The sequence below is a fragment of the Oratosquilla oratoria genome, chromosome 42 (assembly GCF_046742065.1).
Source record: "Oratosquilla oratoria isolate Oo_2021 chromosome 42, ASM4674206v1, whole genome shotgun sequence".
Taxonomy (NCBI): Eukaryota; Metazoa; Arthropoda; class Malacostraca; order Stomatopoda; family Squillidae; genus Oratosquilla; species Oratosquilla oratoria.
Genome location: NC_134818.1, coordinates 4,085,413 through 4,095,412, shown reverse-complemented (window position 1 = coordinate 4,095,412; position 10,000 = coordinate 4,085,413). Strand labels below are relative to the sequence as shown.

The window sequence follows — 10,000 nt, the reverse complement described above, 5'->3', positions numbered from 1 at the left end:
CTCCTCCTCCTTCTCCACCACCACCACTCCCTCCACCTCTACTAACGAGCTAAACTGATGACGTCACTGAGTTTGTGTGTATGTGGGGGGGAGGGGGAGGGGAGTTAAACTCCCACCCCGGAACCTTCCCCAGAGTCGAGTCGCACTCGACTTCCGGGAGCTGGGTCAATGTCTCCCGGACGTCGACCTTGACCTCGCTTGTGACCTTGGACCGAGTGTCACTCTCGAAGTGAGAGGTCGAACTTGGTAGGAGGAAGTTGAGCGATTTCGTTAACTTGAAGGGCGAGCTCTAGGCCAGAATTGAAGAAGGATCGAGCTCATGTTGATTTGCTAAGAGCCACAGGAATTCTGTCCAATTGATGGCGGGATTCTCAATGAGTGAAACCATGTGATTCTGGCTACAAAGAATGGAGGGAAGAGAGTTACGAGATGGGTTTGGCCAGCTCCATATTTATTAGATAAATAGGTAAATAATAAATAAATAAGTAAAATAACTAATAAATTAAATAAATTATAAATAATAAATTGATAATAAGAATGAGCAAAAAAATTAATTAACATAAATAATAAATAATAGATAAACAGGTAATAAAAACGAATAAGTAAATTAATGGATAAACAAATAAAAAGCAAATAAATATGATAAATAGATAATAAACGATAAATCAATAAATAATAAGTGATTAAATGAAGATAAATAAAGATAAGTAAATAATAAAAAATAAACAAGTAAATGCATTATTAAATGAATAAAAGGAGTTATTGAGCAAAGTGGCACCAAGTCTCCTACTGGATCAGACTATTGGCCTCCAGATATCAACTTTACAACGTTTTATACTCGAAAATGCTCACAGAGTAGACCGAAACATCATTAAAAGACCACCATAAAGCATTCAGTGATCTTGTTTCGATTTCCTCAAAAAGCAAGATTCTTTGCTAGAAATATTAAACCTCTTCATAACAAGCTGATTTATATGTTAGTCTAGTTACATTACTTTTATCCCTGGGATTGGACGGAGAGAAGGGATGGCCCGTCATCTAATAGGAGCTAAGATAAAGGGACAACGTATGGGCGTGGGGTGGGTGAGGGTTAGGTGTACCTTGACTTAGCCCCTGCTGAGGGGGAAGGGCCTTTTGGTACGTGGATACACACACACACACACACACACACACACACACACACACACACAAATACACACATACGCACAAACACACACACATACATTCACAGATATTTACAAAGACATACACACAAACACATACCCAAACAAATATACACATACATATATATATATATACACACAAACAGATACGCAAACACATACATACACACTCATACATAAATACACACGCACACGCGCACACACACACTCCAGGCGATTTTATTCAGCTGAGAGAAAGGCCAAGCCGCCCTCAAAAGGGGATGTAATCTGGGTCACCATTCGGGAAGAGGTGACCTTAAAGTGGATGAGAGAGTGAAAGGTCAGCTTAAAGTCGAGGGGAGACAAGCAGACGGCCCTAAAGTGAAGGAGGAGGAGGAGGAGGAGGAAGAGGAGGAGGAGGAGGAGCTTAGTCCAAGAGCTCCTCTCAGTCCCTCCTGCGCCCTTCGAAGTGAATAAAATCGTTTGTATTTAGCCAGAATATAACAAGGCAGAAGGTCATTGGGGTCATATTAGGTCAGGTGATTTTCTTTGGTGAAAGTTATCGAAAAGTTAAATCACTGCCTGATTAATAACATGTATGTGGTTATCGTTACCATAATTACTCTAACAAATTTCATTACTCGTGACCATGGCTAAATGTAATCATTATCATGTTCGTTTTTAACAATTTTTATCTTACATTTATGAGAACAGTTTTTTCTAATTATCATTAGCGTCCTTTGTTATCATCATTGTTATGATTATATTATAACTGTTATTACTATTATAATAATCATTATTATTACTATTATTATTATCATCATCGTCATTTACCCTTAAGATATATATTATCTATTTCGGCTTGTTTTAATACTTTATTCTGGCTAACAACCTGACAATTTTATTCAATTATGAGACCCTCTTTATCGTTCTGTGGACTAAATCACGTACAAACTACCCTATTTAACCAAGTGACCCTTTCTCATTATCTTTCCTTGCTAACACTAGACTATGTTAATCACCTACAGAGAAACCACGAGATGTAACTAACCCACTACTAACCAGAACAAACTACAAACCACATCTGACGAGCCCCAGAGGGTCTGGTGACCGCCATTAGCCCTGCCTATCGTAAAAAAAAGGATCCTATGCTAGGATGCGCGTACCTGAGGCCGAAGCCGTCACCTCTGGTATTCTAAAAAAAAAAAAAAAAAAAAAAAAAAAAAAAAAAAAAAAAAAAAAAAAAAAAAAAAAAAAAAAAAAAAAAAAAAAAAAAAAAATCTTTATTATAAATCCTTGGAAGGGAAAGATTTATATAAGGAAAGATTTTTTAAGAATACCACCGTAAGATTCTTACGGTGGTATTCTTAAAAAATATATATATTTCTTTATATAAATCTTATATAAACCCTTGGAATGGAAAGATCTATATAAGGAAAGATTTTTTTAAGAATACCAACGTAGCCTAAGATTCTCACGGTGGTATTCTATAAAAAAAAATATATATATATATATATATATATATATATTTATATATATATCTCCTTATATAATCTTATATAAATCCTTGGAAGGGAAATATTTATATAAGGAAAAAAAATCAAGGATACCACCATAAGATTCTTACGGTGGTATTCTTAAAAAAATCTTTCCTTATATAAATCTTTCCCTTCCAAGGATTTATATAAGATTTATGTAAGGATTTTTTTTTTTTTTTTTTTTTTAAAGAATACCACCGTAAGTCCCTGCCATTCGTTCAAGTAATTCAGCGCCTCCTGGCGTACTAACTTCACCTGGTGTGTACAGTCAGGAACTAAAGACCTTTTTTTGCAATTGAGTCCTTCGCCCTGGAGAGACCAACGAAGACACAAGAACTCCATCGGAGAGCCCCAGGAAGCTTCCAGGTCTTGGAGGTGACCTGGAAAGGGGCCTATGGATGACCTCGGAACGAGTTAAGGGTGACCTGAGGATGATTCTAGAATGACCTGAGGATGAGTTAAGAGTGACCTGAAAATGGGCTAAGTGTAACCTAAGGTTGCTAATAGTTAAAGAAAAGAAAAGGAAAATAGAAATAGAAATAAAAAAAATTAAATAAAAATCGCCTAAATTTTTCGAAAAAGTTACCTGCGGTGGTTTGTGACCTGGGAATGACCTGTGGTTATTAAAGTGTGTATGTGTATGTGTGTGTGTGTGTGTGTGTGTGTGTGTGTGTGTGTGTTGTGTGTGTGTGTTTGTGTGTGTGCGCGCGCGTGCACGCATGTGTGTTTATGACCTGAAAATGACCGGTTTCTACAGACATTACCTGAGGAGTGACCTGAAACTGACTTACGGGTGACCTGTAAATCAACCTAATGTCGACCAGCTGACCTGATCACCACTGGAAGCTGAAATAACACTGACCTAAGAGTGACCTGAATCTGACCTATGAGTGACCTAAGACTGACCTCACGGCTTCAAAACATCGCTACATTTTATACAAACTCTCTTTCTACCGTGCTCACGTGCACACACACACACACACATACACACATTCGTGGCGCAGTTGGTAAAGTTCCCGGCTGCCATTACTGTGGTCCGGGTTCGAATCCCGCCCAGGGCTGAAATAATTTCAGTATCGCAGCGCTGCGGGTTGTTACTCAAACTCTTGTGGGCGGTGAGTTGTGTGTGTGTGTGTGTGTGTGTGCGTGTAAGGTCACAGCACTACCCATGGATTGGTCATATATGAGCTCTGAGCTCTCTTCCGGGAGGGAAATAGCTGTAGATCACGAGTCCAACACGTGATCCAAGAACATGGTGAATCACACACAAGTACACACTCCTATACACTCACAGTGTATAGGCCCGTACATCCCCACATAATGAGGAAGACATACAATGACCTAAATATTGACCTTGGCTATGCCCTCCCCATTCCCCGAATGACCTCGCTTATGACCTTCCCCACGTTCTCCTCATTCTCCAAGATGGGGGAAATCCTCATAGCTTGACTGAGGGAGCCATTGGTCTGTAAACAGATTTATGGGGATCTATGGGGAAGGAAGGGGAAGGGAGAGGGGAAGTAGGGAGGGAAGGGAAGAGGGGAAATGGGAGGGGAATGGTGTGGAGCTGAGAGGAGAGGAGGTGGAAGGAAGAGAGGGAAGGAGGGGAGGGAAGAGGAGGGAGAGGAGGAAGAAGAGGAAGGGAGGGGAAAGGAGGGGAGAGGGGAAGGGGGTGGGGAGGAAAGAGGAGGAAGAGGAAAAGGAGCAAGAGGGGGGAAAGAAGGGGAGAAGAGGGGGAGACAGAGGGGGAAGAGAAAGGGAGTGAAAGGAACAGAAAATGGTAAATGGAAAAGGAAAGGGAAAAGAGGAATGGGACAGTAAAAGAGGGAAGGGAAAGGGAAGAAAGAGGGAGAGTTGAAGTGAGAAGAGGGGAGATATGGGAGAATAAAAAAAGGAAGAGGAAAAGGAATGGAAAGAAACAGAGAGAGAGTAAGAGAGTAAGAGAGTAAGAGAGAGAGAGAGAGAGAGAGAGAGAGAGAGAGAGAGAGAGAGAGAGAGAGAGAGAGAGAGAGAGAGATGAAAGACAAAGAGAGAGGGACGGAGAAAGAGAGTGAGAGAGAGAGACGGAGAAAGAGAGTGAGAAAGAGAGAGATAAATAGAAACAGTGATAGAGAGAGGAGAGAGAGAAATGTAGACTGAAATAGAAATGGCGAGAGGAAGGGAGGAAGGAAGAAAATGAGAAAACAACTGCGTGTACCGCGAGAAAAGGGGAGAAAATATATGGAGGGGAGGAGGCGAGAAAGGGGAGAAAGGAAAGGGGGAGATAAGGGTTTATGGGTCGAGAAGCGATCAGTGAGAGTCGGGAGAGGGAGAGAGGGGAGAAGTGAGAGGAAGGGGAGGGGAGGTGACGGGGGAGGGGAAAGGGAAGGGGAAGGGAAGGGGAGGTGAAAGGGGAGGGGAAAGGGAAGGAAAGGGGAAGGGGAAAGGGGGAGGGGAGGTGAATGTGAAGGGGAAAGGGAAGGGGAGGTGAATGGGGAGGGGAAAGGGGGAGGGGAGAAGAAGTGAGACGAAAGGGAAAAAAAGGAAGGGGAGGTAAAGGGGTAGGGGAAAGGGAAGGGGAGGTGATGGGGGAGGGGAAAGGGAAGGGGAGGTGAAGGGGGAGGAGAAAGGGGGAGGGGAGGTGAAGGGGAGGGGAAAGGGAAGGGGAGGTGAAGGGGAGGAGAAAGGAAGGGGAGGTGAAAGGTGAAAGGGGAGGTGAGGTGAAGGGGACGTGAAGGGGGAGGGGTAGGGGAAAGGGAAGGGGAGGTGATGGGGGAGGGGAAAGGGAAGGGGAGGTGAAGGGGGAGGAGAAAGGGGGAGGGGAGGTGAAGGGGAGGGGAGGTGAAGGGGGAGGGGAAAGGGAAGGGGACGTGAAGGGGGAGGGGAAAGAGAAGGGGAGGTGAAGGGGGAGGGGGAAGAAAGGGGAGTAGCAAGTAAAGTGAAGTGAAGCGGGTGAGGGGAATGGAGTGGAGTGGGGGCTGGGGGGAGTTAGGGGGAGAAGAGGTGAACTGAGGTGAAGAGGAGGGGAAGTTACGTGAGGGGAAGTGAGGGGAAGTGAGGGGATAGTGTGGGTGAGGGTAAGAGTGAGGGGAGGATGAGGGTAAGGGCGAGAGTGAGGGGAGGTGAAGGGAGTGGATGAGGGTAAGAGTGAGGGGAGGACGAGGGTAAGAGTGAGGGGAGGTGAAGGGAGTGGGTGAGGGGAATGAGAAAGGGAGGGATTACTGCACCGAAGTGAGGGAAGAAGAAGGGATGCGGTGGAGCAGAAGTGGAAGTAGGGATGAAGGAGTGGAGGAGAGTGGAGGAGGGAGGAGGGGATGACCGAAGATGGAGGTGGGTATTCGGACAGGGTGTGAAAAAGTGGAGGTCAAGTGTGGAGGAAGATATGGAAATTGGAGGGGAGAGAAAGGAGGGTAAGGATAAAGGAATACGCTAGAGTAGGAGGAGGAGGAGGAGGAGGAGGAGGGTGGGGATAAAGGAAGAGGGGGAGGAGAAGGAGGAAGAATAGGAGGAGGCGGTAGTAGGGTGAGGAAGAAGGGGAGGAGGAGGAGGAGGAGGAGGAAGATGGGAGGGGAGGGAGGGAGGGAATGGAAATATAATGTGGGGGGGGGAGGGAAATGAAAATTCCCACAAAAGGAAGACTAGAAGGGAGGGGAGAAGCAGAGATCAAAGTAAGAGGAGGGGAGTGGGAGGGGGGAGGGGGGAGGTGAGGTGAAGAGTAGGGGAGGATATTGGAAAGACATACGAGAGAATGGGAAGTAGAAGAGGAGAGAAGAGGAGAGAGGAGGAGAGAAGAGGAGAGAGGAGGAGAGTAGAGGAGAGAGGAGGAAAGTAGAGTAGCGACGAGGAGAGAGGAGGAGAGAAGAGGAGAGAGGAGGAGAGTAGAGGAGAGAGGAGGAAAGTAGAGTAGCGACGAGGAGAGAGGAGAAGAGGAGAGAGGAGAGAAGAGAAGTGGAGAGGAGAGGAGAGGAGAGAAGAGGAGAGAGGAGAAGAGTAGAGACGAGGAGAGAGGAGAAGAGGAGAGAAGAGGAAAGGAGAGGAGAGAAGAGGAGAGATGAGGAGAGAAGAGGAGAGAGAAATACGGATGCGAAAGCTAGAATTATAAGGCTGAATGAAAGAAGAGGAGACGAAAGAAGGGGAAGAGGGAGGGGAAGAGGGAAGGGAAGAGGGAGGGGAAGGGGAAAGGCGAGTTCAGAAAAGCGAAGCAAATGAGAAGAGGAATGTAAGAAAGAGAAGGGAAAGGAAAAGAAGAGAAGGGAAAGGAAATGCAAGGAAGGGAAGGGAAGGGGAATGCAAGGAAGGGAAGGAGAGGGAAAGAAGGGATGGGAAAGGGAAAGAAGGGAAGGGAAAGGAAGGGAAGAGGAATGTATGGAAGGGAAGGGAAGAGAAGGGAAGGCGAATGCATAGAAGAGAAAGGAAAAGAAGAAAAGGGAAAGGAAAAGATGGGAAGGGAAAGGGAAAGAAGGGATGGGAAAGGGAAAGAAGGGAAGGGAAAGGAAGGGAAGAGGAATGTATGGAAGGGAAGGGAAGAGAAGGGAAGGCGAATGCATAGAAGAGAAAGGAAAAGAAGAAAAGGGAAAGGAAAAGATGGGAAGGGAAAGGGAAAGAAGGGAAGGGAAGGGAAAGGAAGAGATGGGAAGGGAAGGGATGGTAAGGAGGGCAAAGGAAGAGAAGGAAAGGGAAGAGAAGCGATAGTGAGGTAAGGAGAGGTAAGGTAAGGGAAGGTAAGGGAAAAGAATGGACGCGATAACAATGGAAGGGGGGATAGTAAAGAAAGAAAAGGTGAGGAAAAGAAACGGAAGGGGTGGGGAACAGAGGGGAGGAGAGGGGAAAGAGTGGGGAGGGGAAGGAAGGTGAGAGAAAGGAGAGGGAAACGGATGTGGAGGAGGAGGAGGAGGAGGAGGAAAAGGAGGACGAGGAGAAGGAAGGAGAGGCAGGGACATAGGAGGAGTTTAAGATTATGATAAAAAAAAATAATAGGTAAAAAAAAAAATAATAATAAATAAATAAATAAACGAAGTGAAGATGAAGGGAGCCTCTCCACTTCACAGCCTGGGAGAAGAAGGGAGAGGGGAGTGAGTCGTGTGAAGGAAGGTTTACTTGTGGTGATGGGTAACCCTTCCTGGATCAAGTAATTTTTTACTGCGTTACTGGAAAGCAAGGCTGGGCGCGTTACCTCCGGACATGCAGCGCGTTACTAACGCAGTAACGCAAATGCCCAGCTCTTGTTTTATGTTTTGGAATACTGAGAATAGAGAATATTAATGTTGTAGTTTATATATTATTGGGAATATTCGTAATAAGTAAATACTTCTCCATTTCATTCTTTTTTTTTATTAAAATCATTCTAAAAGAAATTAAAACCAGTAACGCATTAACGGTAACGCACTACCTGTCCGGTGGTAACGCGCCCAGCTCTGCTGGAAAGTAAACGTTCGGATTACCTATGGCAGAGGTGTTGTATCAGTTTCATACTTCGACAGTTGTACCTGTAAGTCTGTATGGGAGTCCTATTTCTTTAAAAAATAGGAAAACAAAATAGGTAATAGGATGGTTATAATGGGGATGTGGGTTAAGGAAATTAGGTTAATTTGGGTAGTTTAGAGGTTCAGTGAGGATTAACACTGACTAAACACAACATATATCTACAAGGACGTTTAACAGTAAAACAGTTCAAAGATTTACAAACACCTTAGTCATATAAATATATACACTTCAGAAAAGAATTACATTTACTAAACATGATAGTTTCTACAATGACAGAGTACAAAGAAGGATTGCAAAGACTAAACACAAATTTAATTATCTACAAGGACGATTAACAATTAATGCCGCAAATTTGAACAAAGATTTTTTTTTTTGAAGAGTTCACCATCGAATAGATCATTTCAACCTATCAAGAAAAATCACACCAAAGCAGAATCATTCAATTTACGACAACAACAACAACACCACTAACAAACTAACGACATCAAACTACCATTCAGAGCATAGAGCGACAGACTGAGAGTGAATCAGAAACCAGACAGAACGAGGAATAGAAGACCACCTAAGATAGAGAACATCAACTTCAAGAATAGAAAAAAAGTTAAAGATTTATAAAAATTATATAATGAAAAATTAGATAAAAAAAAAAAAAGTTGCGAGCGTAGAGACGACATGACGTCACGAATCGTGTCGACTTGGACGACATGACGTCACGAGTTGTGTCGACTCGGACGACATGACGTCACGAGTCGTGTCGACTCGAACATGACGTCACGAGTTGTGTCGACTCGGACGACATGACGTCACGAGTCGTGTCGACTCGGACGACATGACGTCACGAGTCGTGTCGACTCGGACAACGCCATGACGTCACGAGTCGTGTCGACTCGGCCAACGCCATGACGTCACAACGCTCACAACGCGGCAACACCGAAAGCGATGCGAAGACGACGACGACGAAACGACGTCACGACGCCAACCTTAAGGTCGCGGGTGCGGCCGAGCAGGAGTGCGTCCATTTCTCCTTCCGGTCGCGCGGTCGTACCCGCGGCGGCCCCGCCGCCACCGCCACCACCGTCTCCGCCCGCGCGACCGTTCTCATGCCTCATGATGCCCTGCGACGCTCAACCCCTCCTACAGGAGAAGAGCTGGGGGGATGCTGGGTTACTAAGTACTCTCCCCTCACACAGAATCACTCCCCCCTTTCCCTCCCCACCTCCACCTTCTCCTCCCCTTCCTCCTCCACAACCACCACTTCCTCCTCCTCCTTCTCCTCCACTTCCTACAACAGGTTATATCAATTTCACTTCCCCAATGTGGAGGATAATGGAGGAAGATGTCCAGTTTGCACAGTTCTTGATGTGGTCAGTTCGGTTGTCACTCCCCACGCTGTGGAGAAACCACCGGTTCAGTTGGTAGCCCTGGTTCTTGGGGCGGGGTACGGTGGGGCTGGGTCGAGGTACTTCACAGGGGTTGAAGACGAATGACGACTTGTGAGTGGTGTACCCACACGAGTGGAAAGTGGACAACCCACAAGAGGTTCTTCTTCTCCACCTCCTCCTCCCCGGCCACGGCGGCGGCGACGGCGGCGGCGGAAATGACGTAGGAACATGCGCGCGCACACCATAACACTCGGGCCTGCGCAGCTGACGCTTACTGCGCAGGCGTAGAATCCGCGGCGTCTGCGCGGATGCGACGAACCTCCCTCGTGGTCGCCGACATTGTGATCCGCGTTCCTCTTTCCGGAACTTCGGAACCGGAATATAATTCCACTGTTCCGGTACACTCAGACGAAGAACGAAAGAACGGATCACATTTTGACTACTTGAAACTTTACGTTCAACAATGAACGTATAG

General features: G+C 45.6%; 1 long non-coding RNA gene across 1 annotated transcript in view; it reads right to left on the bottom strand.

The window, feature by feature from the left end:
* LOC143021792 (uncharacterized) overlaps nt 1–10,000 on the bottom strand; it is a 178,311-nt gene that overhangs the window by 14,090 nt on the left and 154,221 nt on the right. The window lies entirely within an intron of this gene.